The sequence below is a fragment of the Schistocerca nitens genome, chromosome 1 (genome assembly GCF_023898315.1).
Source record: "Schistocerca nitens isolate TAMUIC-IGC-003100 chromosome 1, iqSchNite1.1, whole genome shotgun sequence".
NCBI lineage: Eukaryota > Metazoa > Arthropoda > Insecta > Orthoptera > Acrididae > Schistocerca > Schistocerca nitens.
Genome location: NC_064614.1, coordinates 1,180,965,235 through 1,180,985,688, shown reverse-complemented (window position 1 = coordinate 1,180,985,688; position 20,454 = coordinate 1,180,965,235). Strand labels below are relative to the sequence as shown.

At 43.0% G+C, this 20,454-nt stretch overlaps 1 protein-coding gene across 3 annotated transcripts in view; it reads left to right on the top strand.

The window, feature by feature from the left end:
• Positions 1-961: 961 nt before the first annotated feature.
• Positions 962-20,454, top strand: part of LOC126239154 (regucalcin-like) — a 123,645-nt gene continuing 104,152 nt past the window's right edge. For 2 of the 3 annotated variants that reach the window (XM_049947840.1, XM_049947839.1), the window contains exon 1: positions 967-1,007. The gene's annotated coding sequence lies outside the window, so the exon portion shown is untranslated. Of the gene's footprint in view, positions 1,008-20,454 lie in introns of all 3 variants that reach the window. The other variant, XM_049947841.1, reaches the window with a different exon arrangement.

The following is a 20,454-nucleotide window of genomic DNA, read 5'->3' as shown; positions in this document are numbered from 1 at the left end:
CCGGAATCGAAAAATGCAGCACTGAATGGCGGCAAAAAAAAAAAAAAAAAAAAAAAAAAAAAACGAAAGTGTACTCATCAATGTTAGAAACCGTCCTTCCGCGGGGGAGGTTCTTGCAACCTTTTTTGTTATAGAGGAGTTCCCCTCATCGATTGTCTCCACGAATGTGGTTCTGTCAACGCTGCATACTACTGCCAAATTATGGACCACATGAAACGTTCATATTATCAGAAAATGTGCGAATTTCTAAAGTGGGATATGGTCGTGATTTATGACAACGCTTGACGCTACGCAGCTGACCGAACACAACAAAAAATTCTGGAACTGTTCTGCACCGCACTGCAACATTCTCCCTAAATCCCGAATTTGTCACCTCGCGATTTTCATTTGTTTGGACCGTTAAAGGAAGCAGTCGGAGATTAGAGATTTGATGACGATAGCGCTGTTGAAGTGTTCGTGCGCAACTGGCTGCTGTCAAAGTCTCGTTCATTTTAAAGAAATAGGACCAAAAATGTGCCTATCCACTAGAAAAAATGTGTTTCCCGTTCAGGGGCTATATAGAAAAATGTGTTCGCGTACATAAATTATCCGTAAGGTTAAATAAACTTATAAAAATTCAGGTTTATATTTGATTCACCATCGTACTTGCAGCTACAGCAATCAGAAAACATCCAATAAAAAGAGAAAGGTGAAAAATACGTAGCCCGAACAGCAAGGACAGTAATTTGTGGATAACTGTAAATAGGACGCTGTATTAGCTGTGCAAACAGATGGCCAGTGCGGAGACGTACAGTATCGGACACAACTGTTTGAATACCTCAGTTTGGATGCTGCGATAAAAGGACAGCGGTGCAAGTTAGCTTACTGCGTCTGCGCACGAACGCTCGTCCACGTTCCTGGACCAACGCCCATGCGACGCGACGGAGTCTAGCAAGTTGAGCGCAGTACTTGTGAAGTTGTCGCCTGTGGGACGCCGTAACCCTTCCGGATTGCGAACTGCGCTGCAGGTATGGAAATTGCATTTCACTGGTCGCCTTAAAATTGTATGTTGACACCGTCTGGTCGCCTAAGAAGTTGTATTCTACTTGCTATACTAAACAACATAGTTACAACGCAATATTTTATTTACAAACAACAGTGATGAAAATTCCTAACTTACGCACAGGGTAATTTTCCTGGCCGAGCTACGTATGATGCAAAAACATACTGCTACGACTTCACTGAAGACACTGAAGGTATTAATTACAGTCAGTCTTCTGGTAATCTTTTAGCTGCTTCCTTATCCGAATCCGAGAAATAAATTTCTGTTCTGGAACTGCCGTCTGCTTCGTTGATAACGAGTCGATCAACAACAGAATCCACGAAGCCACCCAGGCGCCGCATTTTCTCGTTTTCTTTTATGGCGTGCCGTTATATATCCAGCGAGAGTTCGACAGTGACACGTGAAAAAGCGCTGGGTGCGTTAGTTCCAGTACGTCGCAAATGTAAAAATGCAACATTTGTGTGGTGTGCTCGATGCTGTGAAAATGATTGTTTTTCATGTTTCTACGATACTCGTCACTCTGATTCGTGTGAGACGACATCTGTGGTATAAAACAATGGACAAAGTCCAAATAAAGAGTATTTGGTTCTTCATTTTTGTCCAGAAAATTAAATTGTTATGTTTTCTTAATTTAAGCAACCTTTATTAACAATATTTCATAAACTATCGATAATTAAGAATTTACATTTAAAATGAAAACAGGAATTTCGCTTGCATTATGTAATTAGAAACAAGAAGATATGCATTATTCATAAAAACGATTACGAATTTAACAATTACGAGATGTAGGTATTTCGAATTGAACAAAAAAAAAAGACTATGGCATGATTTGAACCAGCGATCCATGAACTGCACTGGGTTAAGAAGCTCCATCACTACCGATTCCGCTCTACATTTAATTTGTGTCTGTGTCTCAATTGCATCAAATACAGTCCCTTCGAAAATTTCAAAGTCGATTTTTTTCTGTAAATCTATGAAAGGCGTTAAGAACAGCCTATTTCTCGTCACTTTTTAACAGTATTCGACACGCGTGTTTCACTATGGAGCAGGAAGCAGCCTCAGCCATTTTCGTACTGCGTATTATTAACAGCGCGACAATCGGAGTACAACAGTACAGAGACTGTGACTGTACACGGTTTTTGAAATGAAGCCTAGATAGCTGAAGCGTGATTAATAAAAACGTTGATGGCTGTTAACACATTAGAATATCTTAAAGTTTCATTTAACGTAACTTAGTAATAAGATATGTAATACCTAAACAGTACCAACTTTCAAGAGCGTAAAAACACCAGTGTGCGTGTGGTAACGGCTTCTGACCAATCATCGCGTTTATTCTTCTGGTGAAGAGAGTATAGTGATACGGGTGTTTAATTAAGCGGATTACTCCTATTTCCTTTCTTGGGTACTGCTGCGACTTGTGCAACTTATCAGTCTTTAGGTACGGATCTTTCGACGAGCGAGCAGTTGTATAAAGCTATTGTATCACCATACTCTGAAAGGAACCTGACTGGCAGAAAATGTGGACCGGAGCTCCTGCTTTTATTAAGTGATTTAAGCTGCTTCGCTATCCTCTGGGTATCTACCTTTAAAGCACTCATGTTGGCAATTGTTCTTGATTCTTTTGCGAAAGAATTTCAGAGAACCCTGTTTAGTAACTCTGCTTTACTGACAATTTCATCAGTAAAATTACGACTGTTATCATTCAGTGGCGGTAATGGTTGAGTCTTGCTGCTGGTGTACTTCGCATACGACTTGAATCTCTTTGGGTTTTCTGCCAGATCTCGAGGCAGAGTTTCGTTGTGGACACTACGAGGATGAGTCAAATGAAAACCTAAAATATTTTTTAAAATATTATTTATTGTACGGGAATGGTACAAAGCTGTATCACTTTTCAACATAATCTCACCCACGCTCAATGCAAGTCCTCCAGCGCTTCCAAAGTGCATAAATTCGTTTAGAACAAAATTCTTTTGGTAGTCCGCGTAACCACTCATGCACTGCGTGGCGTACCTCTTCATCAGAACGGAACGTCTTTCCACCCATTGCGTCTTTGAGTGGTCCAAACATATAGAAATCACTTGGTGATGAGGAATGGCGCCATTCCTTGCTCGCTCTCTTCGTTTCCGGTTGGTGGAAGTGAACCCAGGTTTCGTCCCCAGTAACGATTCTTGCAAGGAAGCTATCACTTTCTCGTTCAAAGGGTCGAAGAAGTTCTTCACAAGCATCAACAAGTCGTTCTCTCATTTCAGGAGTCAGCTGCCATGGCACCCATCTTGCAGACACTTTGTGAAACTGGAGCACATCATGCACAATGTGGTGTGCTGACCCATGACTAATCTGTAAACATGCTGCAATGTCATTCAGTGTCACTCGGCGGTTTTCCCTCACTATGGCTTCAACTGCTGCAATGTCCTGTGGAGTCACAACTCGTTGTGCCTGACCTGGAAGAGGAGCATCTTCCACTGTTGTCACACCATTTGTTACCTTCCTACTCCATTCGTAGACTTGCTGCTGTGACAAACATGCATCACCGTACTGAACCTTCATTCGTCGATGAATTTCAATAGGATTCACACCTTCACTACACGAAAACCGAATAACAGAACGTTGTTCTTCCCTGGTGCAAGTCGCAAGTGCGGCGGCCATCTTTATACTGATACTGCGACGGTATGTGTGCATCTGCAGTATGCTGTCACCTACATGCCATTCTGCACGCTGTTTGTAGCACGCTTACCAACTTACAGGATAATGGCGTGAAATTTCGAGTTGTTATTACAAATTTAAGGCTTTCATTTGACTCACCCTTGTATTAAAAGATCTTGCATTGAAGTACGCGCTAAATTTAGAGCTTCCGCAAAACTTCACCTTTAAATTTGGCATGCTTCTTTCGGTTCTTTTGCACCAATGTTCTGATCTGTTTTGTGTATCATGTGGGATCAGCTCCATCTCATTAATTTGTTTGTTACATATCTCTCAATTGCCGTCGATACTATTTCACTGATACATGAAATGTATTCACAGTAGCGAATACGAACAACCATCACATTCATAAGGGAATGGCGACAACGAAAATCAGTGCCGGAGCAGGGCTCGAACCCGGATTTCCCGCTTTACGCAAGCAGTCCCTTTAACAGCTTTGCCTATCTGTGCACGGCCGATGGACAGACACAATCTTCCATACGTTCTCATTTCTGCAACACAGCCTGTTCTCATATATGCATTATGTAATCCTCGTACAGGAAATGACATTTTTATTGAAAGTAGCCGTGTTAAGAAGACCGCTACGGTCGCAGGTGCGAATCCTGCCTCGGGCATGGATGTGTGTGATGTCCTTAGGTTAGTTAGGTTTAAGTAGTTCTAAGTTCTAGGGGACTGATGACCTTAGAAGTTAAGTCCCATAGTGCTCAGAGCCGTTTTTTTTTTTTTTTTTTGTTAAGAAGAAAGATGCAGTTTTCATGCGGACATGCATGTGTGTACGTACAGGCAGCGACGCAGGATCGACGATATGTGGAAGGTTGGTCTCACTTTGAGTCCTGCACGGATATCTAAACCGGTTAAAGTGACCCCCTGTCATCAAGCGCGAAATGTGGGTTCGAGTCCCGATCCAGGACAGATTGTCGTCATTCCCTTATACAGCTGATGGCTGTTCGTATTCGCAATTGCGAACGCGTTTCAAGTATCTCATAACGGCTGTAGTTGCCGCTGCTCTTCTTAACAACACGGGCATTGCAATATCCAATTTCTTTGAATTTGAACCACATTTTGTCTACGATTAAATAATCAAATTGGAAGGAATGGAGGCTGTGTCTCAGGCCTGTTTCACGTGCCTGCGGTTCTATTCGCTTCGGTTCGTTTTCGGTTCTTTTGCGGTAGCTGCCAACAAGTGTGAAACCGTGCTTCGGTTTATATTCGCTACCTAATAACAAACAGTAGACATCTAATACCCTCTCGACAGCCGGCCGCTGTCGCCGAACGGTTCTAGGCGCTTCAGACCGGAACCGCTCTGCTGCTACGGTCGCAGGTTCGAATCCGGCCTCGGGCATGGATGTGTGTGATGTCATTAGGTTAGTTAGGTTTAAGTAGCTCTAAGTCTAGGGGACTGATGATGACCTCAGATGTTAAGTTTCCATAGTGTTTAGAGCCATTTGAACCATTTGAACTCACTCGACACAAATAGGTTTCATTAAGTTTTTATACGGTACGAACTCGTGTCCAGGGAACAGAAAGCAACGAACGCATTCACACACGCACGATTCAGTCTGTTTTAAACAGATAGCGAGTGAATTATCTCTGATCATTATTTTTTGAAAGTTGTCGTCTCAGTTTTTCTGGTAAAATGAGCGGTTCACCAGATGTTGATGTGGATCAGCTGATTTCTGCACTGCAATTTAAACTAGTGCTGTGGGACAAAACTTGTGAAAAATACAAGGATAAATTTAAGGCGCAGGTAGCATGGAAACACATGTTAAAATTTGCTACGACTTTCATGAATTTGAAGTCACTAAAAAGATGGATTTGGATAAGTATTGAAAAAATCGTTTTTGTCGAATAGAAGACGTGGTACAATTGGAGAACTAGTGAACTCCTCGCAATTTTGAAGAAATTTAAAAGGAAATGATTTGATAATTAAGAAAATAACCAATGAAATTTATTTAAAATAGATATCAATTTATAATGCAGTGCACTGTTGATTACACTCCTCAATAAATGTATCTTGGCGTTGAAGACGATCCTTTAGCTTCACGTGTAATTCATCAAATGATTTCATTGACATCCTGTAGTAATTAAAAAATTGTGCTCTTGTAGCTTCGGGAAAATGGTGCAGAATACTCCGAATTTCTGCATAAAGTGATGAGAGGGTACTTCCACTAAATTCTAATATTCCTCCTTCGTATGTTCATTCTTCCATAGAGAAACAACTTGGCAGCAGCTCGACTTCTCTCCATGATCACTACTCAGTCCATGTACGAAAGAAAACAAAACGTAATTTGAACCGTGTGAGAACCGTGTATGTGCGAAACTCTTTCATTCGTTTTCCGTTGCAACCGAAAACTAACCAAAGCGTATGGAACGGCATACGTATGAAATAAGTCTCAGGAAGGTGTCAAGCGAATTTTTTACTCCCTTTTTTTTAAAAAAAAATTAAGCCTTTTGTGTTTTGATGTTAAGGTATTCAGTCTAGCTACAATCACCTTATCGTCACTAATCCCTGTATCTGTCATGATTTTACTCAGTTTTATTTGTTGCTAAGAGGTCAAGCATGTTTTCGTAGTCGTTTACACTTCCGATGGGCTCCTGAACTAATTGTTCAAAATAATGTTCTGAAAACGGATTCAGTAAGATTTCGGACGACATTTTATGCCTAACGCCATGTATTTTCGCCAACCTGTCGAGGGTAGATTGAAGTCACCACGAAATATCATTGTATGAGGGGGGTATCTATTTGAAATGACACGGAAGTTTTCTTTGAACTGTTCAGCAACTGTATCGTCTGTGTTGGGGAGTCTGTAAAAGGAACCAGTCATTAATTTACTCTGGTCGACAACAACAAACAGTGCACTGTACTTAATCTATCCTTTCCATACACGGTTACGTCCTCTGCAAAAATTTCAGATTTTCTTATTTCCCGCTCTGCCTCGTGATGACTGGGTGTTGTGTGCTGTCTTTAGGTTAGTTAGGTTTAAGTAGTTCTAAGTTCTAGGGGACTGATGACCATAGCTGTTAAGTCCCATAGTGCTCAGAGCCATTTGAACCATTTTTGAACTTATTTCCGGCTTTCCGTTCCTACAACGCCTTGAGCTTCAATGCTTTCTAATAGCGCCTGGGGTTCTCGTTCTTTTCTAACACAGTTAGACAGTTTACAACTTTTTTATCAGCCTTCTGACTGATTTGATACGACCGCCACGAATTCCTCTCCTATGCCGTTTTCATCTCAGAGCAGCAGTTGCAGCCTATGTCCTCAATGATTTGCTTGATATAGTCCAATCTGCCTTCCTCTACAGTTTTTACCCTCTACAGCTCCCTCTAGTACCATGGAAGCTATTCTCTCATGTTTTAATAGATGTCGTACTATCCCGAGCCTTTTTCTTGTCAATGTTTACCATATACTGCTTTCCTCGCCGATTCTGTGGGGAACCTCTACATTCCTTACGTTATCAGTCCACCTAATGTTCAACATTCTTCTGTAGCATGACACCTCAAACGATTCTTTTCCCCTATGTTCCGGTTTTCGCACAGTCCATGACTCACGGCCAGAGAATGCTATACTCCAAACGTACATTCTCAGAAATTTCTTCCTCAAATTAAGAGTTATGTTTGATACCAGTAGACTTCTTTTGGTCAGGAATGCCGTTTTGGCCAGCGGTAGTCTGTTTTTTACGTCCTCCTTCCTCCGTTCGTCATTGGTTATTTACTGCCTAGGTATCAGAATTCCTTAACTTCATCTACTTCACCACCAATCCTGATAAATTTGTCCCTGTTCTCATTTCTTCCGTTTTTCATTACTTTCGCTTTTCTTCGATTTACTCTCAGTTCATATTTTGTACTCATTAGACTGTTCATTCCATTCAACATGTCCTGTAATTCTTCCTCACTTTCACTGGGGACAGCACTGTCATCAGCGAATCTTAACATTGATATCCATTCACATTGAATTTTAATCGCACTCTTGAACCTTTCTTTTATTTCTGCCACTGCTTCTTCGATGTATAGATTTAACAGCAGGGGCGGAAGACTTCGTCCCCATCTTACACATTTTTTTAATCCTTGCACTTCGTTCTTGGTCGTCCACTCTCTCTGTTTCCTCGCGGTTCTTGTACATATTGTATATTACCCGTCTTGCCCTATAGCTTGGCGGCCGGAGTGGCCAAACGGTTCTAGGCGCTACAGTCTGGAACCGCGCGACCGCTACGGTCGTTGGTTCGAATCTTGCCTCGGGCATGGATGTGTGTGATGTCCTTAGGTTAGTTAGGTTTAAGTAGTTCTAAGTTCTAGGGGACTGATGCCCTCAGAAGTTGTCCCATAGTGCTCAGAGCCATTTGAACCAACAGTATAGCTTACCCCTTGCTTACATCTTGCATCATTTTACATTGTCGAACTCTTTTTTCACGTCGACAAATCTTATGAATGTGTCTTGATTTTTCTTCATTCTTGCTTCCATCATAAATCGCAACGTCAGAATTGCCTGTTTGCCGGCCGATGTGGCCGAGCGGTTCTAGGCGCTTCAGTCCAGAACCGCGCTCCTGCTGCGGTCGCAGGTTCAAGTAGTTCTAAGTCTAGGGGACTGATGACCTCAGGTGTTGAGTCCCATAGTGCTTAGAGCCATTTGAACCGTTTGAACTGCCTCTCTGGTGCCTTTCCCTTTCCTGAAGCCAAGCTGATAGTCAGCTAACGGATCCTCAGTTTTCTTTTGCAATCTTCCGTACAGCAACACACACGAGTGACATGATCCAGATGTTCAACAGGAATCTTATAATCGACACTATCACGTATTTCTATGTGTCACTAGCTTAGCGCCCGCTGCTTCGCTCGCGTAGACTGTATGGAGTGCACAGATTTTATTTTTTTTTTGTTTTCTTTAAGCGAGTTTTTATGTTCCCATGTTTGCCCTGCACCCTAGTATACTGACGCCCATTCTGTAGTTTCCCGCGACCCTGTAACCTAAGAGACGGCCAGTCCCCTCCACACAGTCCCCGTTAACCGTGTAGCCGTTAAGCGGAACCTGAATACCCGCCACCCTATGGCGCAAGTCCAGGAATCTGCAGACTACTCGGTCGCAGAGCCGTCTGAGCCTCTGATTCAGACCCTCCACTCGGCTCTCTACCACAGAAACATGCGAAAGAACTTCACGGCGCGAGTTAGTTAATGTACCATCACCACTAGTGACTTCTCCGATTTGGATTCGGCGATCGTTCATAATCATCGGTTGTTGATGTGCGGGAGCGTCTGGGAAGTTCGTCGTCTTCAGCGTCTTCACGATCTAATTCTAAACGGTAACTCCACCCCAAACTAAGGTTACCCATACCCGGGGGCAAAGCGGAGGTCCCCCTCTCCCCAGACCTCAGGGAAAGGAAGAAATGTAGTGCAGTCAGGTGTTTTTCTTTCACCCCCCCACCCCACCCCCTCGCTACAAACTGTCGTAATATCGTAATCGTATGCGCGCCCTTGCCGTAAATCCTTGTTTTTTTCATAGCATACTCACCAAAAGCAATATTTAACATTTCTAAATCTTTGCTTCACGTTACTCCGCCCTTACAGTATAATTTAATACAAATCGCCGACAACTATCAACATGTAACCACTTTACGTCCGACAAGATTAATTATCCGATCTGGCTACAACTGTTCAGGTATTTTTTAGAAAACACAGCAACGATAAAACTGCACGAATGAGACTAATACAAGACACCAAATTACAAAACTGACTTTACTTTCTCAACACGCATCGTCTTTACACAATTGATATGATCCAGATGTTCACCAGGAATCTTATAATCGACACTATCACGTATTTCTAAAAAAAAAAAAAAAATGGCTCTGAGCACTATGGGACTCAACATCTTAGGTCATAAGTCCCCTAGAACTTAGAACTACTTAAAACTAACTAACCTAAGGACATCACACACACCCATGCCCGAGACAGGATTCGAACCTGCGACCGTAGCAGTCCCGCGGTTCCGGACTGCAGCGCCAGAACCGCTAAACCACCGCGGCCGGCCACGTATTTCTATTTGTTACTAGCTTAGCGCCCGCTGCTTCGCTCGCGTAGACTGTATGGTGTGCACAGATTTTTTTCTGTTTTCTTTAAGCGAGTTTTTATCTTCACAAATCCATCACCTTCTAAACTTTTAATGCTACTGCTTTAGAAGTCAAATCCAATACTCATAGATTTATCTTTATCTGTGTTTTAATATAACGAAATATTTTAATAAAATTTTCATTCCTATTTCACCCCCTTTGAGTTGAATTTCCAAAACCTCTGAAACATGTATCTTTTTTCTAATCAAGAAGCTAAATACAAATTTTCTTAGATTTAGGTTTGAAAATGCTTTCGTAATTAAATTTTTTCACGAAAATTTGCATCCCCTCTTTCATCCCCTTAGGGGTTAAATTTCCAAGTCGCTGAAACACGTATTTTTTTCATTTGTAACCAAGAAGTCAAATATCAATTTTCACGGATGTAATTTCAAAATGCTTTGGTAATTCTTTAAGAATATTTTATTTTTTTAAAAAAAATTCACCCACTACTTCACCCCAATAGAAGTTAAATTTCCAAAAATTCGGAAACAGGCATTTCTTTATTTCTGACCGGGAAACCAAATACCAATTTTCGTAGTTCTGGCTTCATAATTACCTTTATAATGTCATATTTTCAAAAACACATTTCATCCTCTTAGGGGTGGAATTTCGAAAAATTGGTTCCTAAACGACGCCCATGGTATTAGGTCAAGACTCTCTCCAGATCTGAAGTTGCTCTCCTCAGCAGTTTTGGCTGGGCGACGATGATTCAGTCAGGGCATTTTTTTTTATGCGTAGAGGCTGGCATTGGAACAATCGGCTAACATGTCTAACTAATCGGCTGTATGGATACTGCATAAAGCACCCAAACGATGTGTCAGCTTATTTCTCACAATCTACGATATTGAGGGGTGGTTTTGTGTGCATCATTGCTTTCCTAACTTAGATGGTTATTGATCTTGGTGCCGTAGTTCCGATTTTTGCCCGTGTTTGCTTTCAAACAGTGGCGGGCCATGCAAACTCTTACCCCTGTGCTACAGTGTGGTGGCCTATCCTTTTCACTTACAGGGGTAGTAATCTAAACGAAATTCTGTCTCGAAATCTGGCAGAAAACCCAAAGAGATTCTGGTCACACATAAAGCACACCAGTGGCAAGACACAATCAATACCTTCACTGCGCGATAACAACGGTGAAGTCACTGATGACAGTGCCAATAAAGCAGAGTTGTTAAACACGGTTTTCCGAAACTCCTTCACCAAAGAAGACGAAGTAAATATTCCTGGATTCCAATCAAGAACGACTGCCAAGATGATAAGCATAGTAGGAAATATACTCGGTGTAACAAAGCAGCTTAAATCACTTAATAAAGGCAAGGCCTCCGGTCCAGATTGTATACCAGTCAGGTTCCTCTCAGAGAATGCTGATAAAATAGCTCCATAATTAGCAGTTATATACAACCACTCGCTCACAGAAAGATACGTACCTAAAGACTGGAAAACTGCTCAAGTCGCACCAAGACCCAAAAAGGGAAGCAGGAGTAATCCGCTGAATTACAGGTGTATATCACTAACGTCGATTTGTAGCAGGGTTTTAGAACATATACTGTATTCGAACATTATGAAGTACCTCGAAGAAAACGATTTATTGACACATAGCCAGCACGGATTCAGAAAATACCGTTCTTGTGAAACACAACTAGCTCTTTATACTCATGAAGTAATAAGTGCTATCGCAGGGGATGTCAAATTGATTCCATATTTTTAGATTTCCAGAAGGCTTTCTACACCGTTCCTCACAAGCGTCTTCTAATCAAGCTGCGTGCCTACGGAGTATCGCCTCAGTTGTGCGACTGGATTCCTGATTTCCTGTCAGAAAGGTCACAGTTCGTAGTAATAGACAGAAAGTCATCGAGTAAAACAGAAGTAATATCCGGCGTTCCCCAAGGAAGTGTTATAGGCCCTCTATTGTTCCTCATCTACATTAACGACATAGGAGACAATCTGAGTAGTCGTCTTAGATTATTTGCAGATGATACTGTCATTTACCGTCTTGTAAAGTCATCAGCTAATCAAAACGACTTGCAAAATGATTTAGATAAGATATCTGTATGGTGCGAAAAGTGGCAATTGACCCTGAATAAAAAAAAGTGCGAAGTTATTCACATGAGTACTAAAAGAAATCAGCTAAATTTCGATTACGCGATAAGTCATACAAATCTGAGGACTGTAAATTCAACTAAATACTTAGGAATTACAATAACAAATAATTTAAATTGGAACGATCACGTAGATAATATTGTGGGTAGAGCAAACCAAAGACTGTGATTCGTTGGCAGAACACTTAGAAGGTGCAACAGGTCTCCCAAAGAGACTGCTTACACTACGCTTGCCCGCCCTATTCTGGAGTACTGCTGTGCGGTGTGGGATCCGCGTCAGGTGGGACTGACGGATGACATGGATAAAGTACAAAGAAGGGCAGCTTGTTTTGTATTATCGCGGTATGGGGGAGATAGTGTCACAGCCATGATACATGAATCGGAGTGGAAATCATTAAAACAAAGGCGTTTGCGTTGCGACGGTATTTTCTCATGAAATTTCAATCACCAGTTTTCTCCTCCGATGCGAAAACATTCTGTTGGCACCCACCTACATAGGGAGAAATGATCATAAGGATAAAATAAGAGAAATCAGGGCTCGCACGGAAAAATTTAAGTGCTCGTTTTTCCTGCGTGCCGTTCGAGAGTGGAACGGTAGAGAGACAGCATGAAGGTGGTTCATTGAACCCTCTGCCAGGCACTTTATTGTGGTTAGCAGAGTAATTACGTAGATGTAGATGTAGATGAAAACTGAGTACACACTGATGGAAAAAAGTCTTAACACTAACGAGGAGTTGGGCTACATAAACGAAAGATGATGCCTATTCAAATTTCGCGCCGATCGCATAAGAGGGCCGCTAGTAGCGCCACTGTAAAAACGCAAATTAGGTTTACTTTAAACATACTTTGTAACGGTCGTGAGCATTAGTTACGTTTGAGATACGACGCGGTGAGGTGATGTTAGTCCAGAATGCCTTTAAGGCGACAAAGACGCCATTGTCAGTACCTCACTGAGTTTGGACGAGGTGGTGTAACAGGGCTACGAGAAGTTAGATGTTTCTTCTGTGATATTCCAGAAAGGCTTGGCGGGAATGTAGCCACTGAACACGACAGCTGGTGGTGGTTGCGAGAATTTACGGTCGCCAGAAGACCGGGCTCCGAACCGCCACTTATCACTACCGAGATAGAAGACCGTGGTGTTCTATGTATGGTTCTGGCGCATCATACTCCACCTGCAGCAGCAATATGAACAGATGTTGGCACCATAGTGATCTGTTACAAATCGGTTACTTCAAGGATACCTGTAGCGTCCGTTACACTGACCCAAAACCACCACCATTTGCGACTTCAGTGGTGTCAAGTGAGGCTTCATTGGAGGTCAAAGAGGAGGTCTGTTGTATTTTCTGATGAAAGCTGGTTCTGCCTCGGTGTCAGTCATGGCCGTCTGTTCGTTAGAAGGAGGCCAGTGGAGGGCCTACAACCAACCCCATGAGTGCTAGACACATTGGACCTACAACTGGAGTTGTTGGTCAGGGTGCGATTACGTATGGCAATAAGAGCACTGTCGTAGTTTTCCCACGCACTCTGACTGAAAAATTGTACCTCAGCTTGGTGATTCGAACTGTTGTGCTACCATTCGATGGGGAGTTTTCTAACAGGATAATGCTCGCTCACGTACCACAGTTGGAACTCAACATGCTCTATAGAGTATCGACATATGAGGTGTGACAATAAGTAATGAGACTAATTTTCTTTGCAAGATGTGGCAACCCTGCAGGCTTGTATAGACATAATATCTTTGACCTTGCTCCATAAGCTGCTTCGAGTCCAAGCATCACATCGATGCAACTGCTCAGTCGTGAGTTGTGCTGTAATAAGTTAACACTTGTTTGTGTCTCTCGTCACGGAACCGCATAATATTGCTCAATGGTATATCATTTCTTTTTTAATTAAATTGGGTGAAAACGCAACGACAACTTACGGTAAGCTTCAGAAGGCTTTTGGAGAAGAGACAAAACACCAAAGTTCGCAATGGTGCTCAAAGGGATCACCAAAAAAAGCTCCTCGCATGTCAAAGTCAAAAGTGAAATGCATGCTTGTGTGCTTCTTTGATTCACAGGGAATTGTTCATAAAGAGTGGGTGCTACTGGACAAACAGTTAACCAACACTACTACAAAGAAATTTTAGAAATACTTCGTAAAAGAGTTTTTCGTGTCCGGGCCAATATTGCTGATAACTGGATTCTGCATCATGATAATGCGCCATCCCATACTGCTCTATCAGTACAGCAATTTTTAACCTCAAAACAAATTTCAGTACCACAGCCGCCTTATTCAACAGATATCACTCTGTGCGACCTTTTTCTATTTCCAAGAGTCAAAACCGCGGTCAAGGGACACCTTTTTCAAACAACACAAGATGTCCAAAAAACTGTGACGAGAGTCTTGAGGATATTACAGAAGATGAGTTCCAGAAATGTTACCATCAATAGCAGAAGCTCTGGAAAAAGTCTGTGCAATCAGAAGGGAACTACTTTGAAGGAGACAACACTAAACTTGACTAAAACGGTAAGCAACATTTTTTTTCCATTACTTTATTGTCGCACCTCGTATTACCTTGACCTGATCGATCACCAGATTTGTCTCCAATCGAGCACAGACTGGACATCATCGAACGACAACTCCAGCGTTATTTGCAACCAGCATTATTCGTCCCTGTATTGACCTACTAACTGCAATATGTGTTAAACATTATCCCACGAAATGACATCCGGCACCTGTACAACACAAAAAATGCACGTTTGCATGCTTGCATTCGAAATTCTCTCTGTTACATCCGTTGTTAATGTACCAGCGTTTCACATTGTCAATGGCGTAAATTGGGCTTACATTAACGAGAGATTTTGCGATGTGACTCATTCAAATATGTTACCTAGAAAAACGTATTCCCCAAATTTCATTACTCTACATTAATTAATTTTTGGTGTTGCAGTTTTTTTCCGTCTGTGAATTAATTTTACGCTTATAAGTTGAACTGTTTAAATAGTTTTATGTTTTATAATTAACCTTTTAACATTGCGAGGACTAATATAAAACGGAAAAAAGCAGTGATGTCAGCGAACGGAATCGAACCTGAGTCAACAAATTGTCCATCCGTGCACTTAACCAATAGATTACGCAACTGATATATATACCACTGCTCGAAAATCGCTCATACTACACGCTTTGAGAATTTAAGCGCTATTGGCGTATTTAAACTCCGTTGTGACAACCCTCTCACAGCTTCCTACGGATTACTTTATATATCGGAGTGTAACACGTCCGGGGGTACAAATGGCGGGGGTACCTTTAACTGGTTCTCGCTTCGCTTTTCTTGACCGTGCGCCATGTCCACACCATGCACCTGATAATCCCGCGGCGGTCTTACCGTTCTGCTCCACACTGCTGCTGGCTTGCCTGAAATTATCTATCTAAATATGCAAGCGGGTTTAGGGGATCCACTCAACATTAAAAACAACACTGTCCTACGTCTGATATGAACAACTATATTCTGAGGCGATAAGAAAATCACAGGTTGCATTGTTTACACTCCATAAGTCATAAGTGACTATGCCAATTAACTTATTGATGATTATCTATCCACAATATCACTTGGACGAGCGTACGCGTAACCGACACAACGCTGGTGATTGTTGAAGATGCGGAGGGACACGCAACGAGAGGATACACAAATACGTTATCGGCGGCACTGCTCATTTTTAACTATCATTTCGAACTTTCCTCTGAATCACTTCCATATTTCATCACTTTACTGTAATAGCACTTGTGGCAACATTGAACTTCCATAATAACAATGCCTCTCACATGCAGAGCTACCCACAACACAATAGTTCAGTGTCCCGTCCTCGACTCTGCAGACGCGGCTGCCCACAAAGATACTCTGCAACGAAGCCAGTGATATGACAATACGAATACAGACGAATAAAAAATTTTCGAGTATTTATCATAAAAAAGACACATTGATCAGCCAGAACATTATGACCAACTTCCTGTATATCCACTTTTGGCACGGATAACAGCAGCGATGCGTCGTGGGAAGCAATGAGGCCTTTGTAGGTCGCTGAAGGTAGTTGGCACTACATCTACATACGCAAGTCACCTAAATCCCATATCCGGATAGGGGGCGATGATCTCTGACGCCAGATGTGTTCGATCGGGTTCTGATCTGGCGAACTTGGGGGGGGGGGGGATGGGGGGGGCAGCACATCAATTGGCACTCGCTGCTGTGTTCCTCGGACCACTCCATCACACTCCTGCCCTTGTAACATGGCACATAATCTTGTTGAAAAATGCCACGTCGGAAACATGATCGTCATGAAGGGCTGCACGTCGTCCGCAACCAGTTTGCGACACACCTTGGCCTTCATGGTGCCTTGCACGAGCTCCGCTGGACCCATGAATGCCCATGTTAATGTTTTCCGAGGCGTAATGGAGACGCGCCAGCTTGTCTCTGATCCGCAGTACAGGTGTCAAGGAGCTGTTCCCCTGGGACCCCCATTGGGATGATGAAGGTCTCGGGTTAAGTCAGACCATTCAACGCTCTGCCACTGTACCAACGTGCCGATGGTCATGTGCCCATTACTCTCGTAGTTGCCGATCTCGTGATGTTAGATTTGGCATATGCATGGGTTGTTAGGTGCGGAGGCCCATCGTTAGGAGTGTTCGATGCACTGTGTGTTAGGACACAGTTGTACTCTGCCCAGCATTAAAGTCTGATTTAGATCCGCCACAGTTCGCTGCCTGTCCTGTTTTACCAGTCCGCCCAGCCTATAACGTCCGACATCTGTAATGAAGGGTGGCTGCCCAACCCCACGATGTCTGGACGTGGTTTCACCTTAGTTTCGCCATGTGTTGAAGACACTCACCACAGCACTCCTCGAATACCCGCCAAGTCGTGCAGTTCCCGAAATGGTCGTGCCGATCCTCCGGATCATTACATCTGGCCTCGCTTAAAGTCATATACATCGCTCGCCTTCCGTATTCTACACTACGGGCCATTAAAATTGCTACACCACGGAGGTGACGTGCTACAGACGCGAAATTTAACCGACAGAAAGAAGAGGCCATGATATGCAAATGATAAGCTTTTCAGAGCGTTCACACAAGGTTGGTGCCAGTGGCGCCACCTACAATGTGCTGACATGAGGAAAGTTTCCAACCGATTTCTCATACACAAACTGCAGTTCACCGGCGTTGCCTGGTGAAACGTTGTTGTGATGCCTCGTGTAAGGAGGAGAAATAGGTACCATCCCGTTTCCGACTTTGATAAAGGTCGGATTATAGCCTATCGCGATTGCGGTTTATCGTATCGCGACATTGCTGTGACTGTTAGCAGAATATGGAATCGGTGGGTTCAGGAGGGTAGTACGAAACGCCGTGCAGGATCCCAACGGCCTCGTATCACTAGCAGTCGAGATGACAGGCATCTTATCCGCAAGGCTGTAACGGATCGTGCAGCCACGTCGCTATCCCTGAGTCAACAGATGGGGACGTTTGCAAGACAACAACCATCTGCACGAACAGCTCGACAATGAAACTTCCTGGCAGATTAAAACTGTGTGCCCGACCGAGACTCGAACTCGGGACCATTGCCTTTCGCGGGCAAGTGCTCTACCCCCTGAGCTACCGAAGCACGACTCGCGCCCGGTACTCACAGCTTTACTTCTGCCAGTACCTCGTCTCCTACCTTCTCAGGAGAGCTTCTGTAAAGTTTGGAAGGTAGGAGACGAGGTACTGGCAGAAGTAAAGCTGTGAGTACCGGGCGCGAGTCGTGCTTCGGTAGCTCAGGGGGTAGAGCACTTGCCCGCGAAAGGCAAAGGTCCCGAGTTCGAGTCTCGGTCGGGCACACAGTCTTAATCTGCCAGGAAGTTTCATATCAGCGCACACTCCGCTGCAGAGTGAAAATCTCATTCTGGAAGCTCGACAATGTTTGCAGCAGCATGGACTATCAGCTCGGAGACCATGGCTGCGGTTACCCTTGACGCTGCATGACAGACAGGAGCGCCTGCGATGGTGTACTCAACGACGAACCTGGGTGCACGAATGGCAAAACGTAATTTTTTCGGACGAATCCAGGTTCTGTTTACAGCATCATGATGGTCGCATCCGTGTTTGGCTACATCGCGGTGAACGCACATTGGAAGCGTGTATTCGTCATCGCCATACTGGCGTATCACCCGGCGTGATGGTATGGGGTGCAATTGGTTACACGTCTCGGTCACCTGCGAAACCCTACATTTGAGCAGGATAATGTACGACCGAATGTTGCAGGTCCTGTACGGAATATCTGTGGATACAGAAAATGATCGACTGCTGCCCTGGCCAGCACATTCTCCGGATCTCTCACCAATTGAAAACATCTGGTCAACGGTGGCCGAGCAACCGGCTCGTCACAATACGCCAGTCACTACTCTTGATGAACTGTGGTATCATGTTGAAGCTGCATGGGCAGCTGTACCTGTACACGCCATCCAAACTCTGTTTGATACAACGCCCAGGCGTATCAAGGCCGTTATTACGGCCAGAGGTGATTGTTCTGGGTACTGATTTCTCGGGACCTATGCACCCAAATTGCATGAAAATGTAATCACATGTCAGTTCTAGTATAATATATTTGTCCTATGAATACTCGTTTATCATCTGCATTTCTTCGTGGTGTAGCAATTTTAATGGCCTGTAGTGTACACACGGACTGCACGCTCACTGAAACTACATACATCGTGCGTGTATCTGGGTAACAGTCATTCCTCGCTATGTGACGCTGCTGTCGAATGGACGGGTTTATATTGACAATAGGTCGGTGGGCATAATTTTCTGGTTGACTAGTGTACATGCCTGTGTGCGTGTCTTTTTACCTCTGCAACATCTTTATAATTTTATGCAATCCTTTACTTCATTCGATGCAGCACGGTAACAATGACGAATAATGAAAAGAAATTCATTCCTTTATCTGGCAAAAATAATAATCTGTAAGATGTGCAAAAATCGAATTTTTTCACTGAATAGATTTCTTAAAATTGGATTCTAAGTATTTCGTAGTGGCTGGAACACCACCTCTCAGCACACGTAGCACAGTTAAGTGAACATTACAGCGACAACAACGCCTCTCTCAGCATGGTGTATAGAGAGCACGTCTGCAGCAGCTAAAGGTTCCATTTTATAATTAATATTTTAACATTGAGAGGAATGAAAACACAAGCCAGCCAATTAAACCACTCAGCCAAAGCGTCATTGACATAAGTGGTGGTCTAAAATCCCTCATACTCTACACTTGCACAATACCTTGCACGCAGAGCTCAAAGTAAATTACTGACCTGGTGCTGCGAGCAACGGAGTACCAGTAATGACAGAAGGGATGACGTCACATCACAGCATGCGCAATCGAAAACAGATAGCTGCATCCATACTTTGCGTTGATCGCAGAGTGGCTGACTGTCATTTCGGCACCTGAAACTGTTTTCTAGTTATTTCAAAGCGAGCGCTACAGTCCATGCTTTTGTTCGCTTTATTTGTATACCAGCTCACATTCGAAGAGAACTGGCATAATTATAATGTGATTTCTGGTTTGCATTCGAGGAGAAATTGCCTAACTTTAGTGTGATCTCTGGCATGCATACAAACTTGTACTACTGTAGTAGTCATAGGCTTCGTGTCTATCTTGGCCACAATAATGCGTTCACTATGCTGTTTGTAGTAGCTTACCCGCACTCCTATTTTTTTATTCGTTATTAAACCCACTCCTGCATTACCCCTATCTGATTTTGTATTTATAACCCTGTATTCACCTGACCAAAACATGGGCGACTGGAATTCGAGAGTAGGAAAAGGGAGAGAAGGAAACATAGTGGGTGAATATGGATTGGGGGAGAGAAATGAAAGAGGAAGCCGTCTGGTAGAATTTTGCACAGAGCATAACTTAATCATAGCTAACACTTGGTTCAAGAATCATAAAAGAAGGTTGTATACATGGAAGAATCCTGGAGATACTAGAAGGTATCAGATAGATTATATAATGGTAAGACAGAGATTTAGGAACCAGGTTTTAAATTGTAAGACATTTCCAGGGGCAGATGTGGACTCTGACCACAATCTATTGGTTATGAACTGTAGATTAAAACTGAAGAAACTGCAAGAAGGTGGGAATTTAAGGAGATGGGACCTGGATAAACTGACTAAACCAGAGGTTGTACATTCAGGGAGAGCATAAGGGAACAATTGATAGGAATGGGGGACAGAAATACAGTAGAAGAAGAATGAGTAGCTCTGAGGGATGAAGAAGTGGAGGCGGCAGAGGATCAATTAGGTAAAAAGACAAGGGCTAGTAGAAATCCGTGGTTAACAAAAGAAATATTGAATTTAATTGATGAAAGGAGAAAATATAAAAATGCAGTAAATGAAGCAGGCAAAAAGGAATACAAACGTCTCAAAAACGAGATCGACAGGAATTACAAAATGGCTAGGCAGGGATGGCTAGACGACAAATTAAGGATGTAGAGGCTTATCTCACTAGGGGTAAGATAGG